The sequence below is a fragment of the Primulina huaijiensis genome, chromosome 1 (assembly GCF_012295235.1).
Source record: "Primulina huaijiensis isolate GDHJ02 chromosome 1, ASM1229523v2, whole genome shotgun sequence".
Lineage (NCBI taxonomy): Eukaryota > Viridiplantae > Streptophyta > Magnoliopsida > Lamiales > Gesneriaceae > Primulina > Primulina huaijiensis.
In genome coordinates this window covers 19037364-19039256 of record NC_133306.1, presented here as the reverse complement: position 1 = coordinate 19039256, position 1893 = coordinate 19037364, and positions in this window count along the sequence as shown.

The following is a 1893-nucleotide window of genomic DNA, read 5'->3' as shown; positions in this document are numbered from 1 at the left end:
TATATATGTATATATATAGTAATTATATTTATTTATATTAAAGATTCATCAGTCAATCCACCGATTTTCGGAGTTTTCAATACATATAATAATAAATTTGAAAATTAAAGAAAACGATATTTTGTATATTAAAAGAGAAGAAAATATATAAAACTTCATTATATATATATACACACACACACACACACACACACACTTATTATAAAGCGTGAATAATTTTTCTTATTGTTCATTTAAATAATTTTTTAAATATTCATAACTTCATTGAAACAATTTAAATTTGAAAAAATTCAATTGTATATGATAATTGGGTATTTGGGTAGGGTATGGGTATCCGATAATCCGATGGGTATGGGGATGATGATGAAATTCAATACCCGATTGGTATGGGGATGAATTTAATAAATGAGTATGAGGATGGATGTATGAAATCCGATCCATACCCTACCCATTGCCATCCTTAACTGTAAAACATAGTGTTAAAAATTGACCAATCAAATATTTTACGAGTATTTAACCATTTTCTACCATGTTTTTATTAAAATTCTATTATAATTTGTTGTTTCAATAAACATATATATGACATCACCTCAAAGAGCACCATTGGAATCAACTTTTGGTATCGATTTAAATTTTAACCAATATGTACGCGTATCGGTTGAACCATTTATAGAGATGACAATTTTTCCCATGAATTTGAGGATCGCGGGAAAAACTCGAAACGAGAACGATGATCTCTTGTTTTTTTGGGTTTGGGGATTTTAAAAATCCCCAAAATAGTTTGGGGCGGATATAGTGATATTATTCTTATCCGTAAACTCGTTCCGAAAATAGTATTAATAATAAAAATAATATTATTATATTAGTTCGAGGATCCCCGTACCCGCCCCCGTCTTGTCCCATTAATATTTTTGAACGGAAATGAAGGCGAGAATGAGATTTGATCCCCGAAGAATGTCCGAACCTGAAAAACCGGAGATTGAGGATGAAGATGAAGATGAAGTTGACAAACCCGCCACCGCCCCATTACCATCTGTAACCATTTATCATAGTTTATATACTACTTCAATAATTAATGGATAATTCATATGCTGCTATAACATTAACTCCGAAAAGTACATCCTACACCCGTAAATATGTTTATCGATTACATATACTCTGTCTCAGTTATTAAATGATAATCAATCAAACTATATAAGATGATAAAACGAACATTACAAGGAAAAAAAAGCTACTTGCAATGGTTTGAACCATCGCCATAGTCGTCGCTGGTAATGTGTAGTGACGGTTATGTCAACAGTAAAATTAAAGTCGTTTAAAAACCGGTCGTCTAACTATAGCGACTATTTAATTGAAAATGACACAACACGAAGCGAGTGTCGTTTTAAACCGTAGCTTTTTGTGGAGACGGTCTTCTTTCGTATAGCGACGGTCCTTCAAGCAAAGATTTGGTTCACGTTAACTTATGCTAATTTATAGACGGTTTAATAAAATCATTGCTAGAAAGGTGATGGTTTTCTAATAACTACGGTTTTGCTAAACCTTCGCTAGGTTTGAATTAATATTTATATTAATTTGATTTTATTCATTTACATAAATATATTATAAATTGTATAAAATATATAAAAACCTCATTCTCGTGGTCATCACCCTCATTGTCATTTAAATATCGTAGCTTGGGTGCCTTGTTCTTGTCAGTTACATAGAAATCGAAGCCATCGGGGGCGGAGCTTGGGGAAGGCCCCCCAAAGTCCTGCGTCCTAGCTCCTTGGCAACTCTCTTGGGCAACAGCTGCCTTCATGTTAGCAACTCATATCTCTTCTCGTGCAGCTGAATCATGCCCCATGTGAGGTCAGATAAATCGTAGTTACGACGACCTAATACCATAAACCC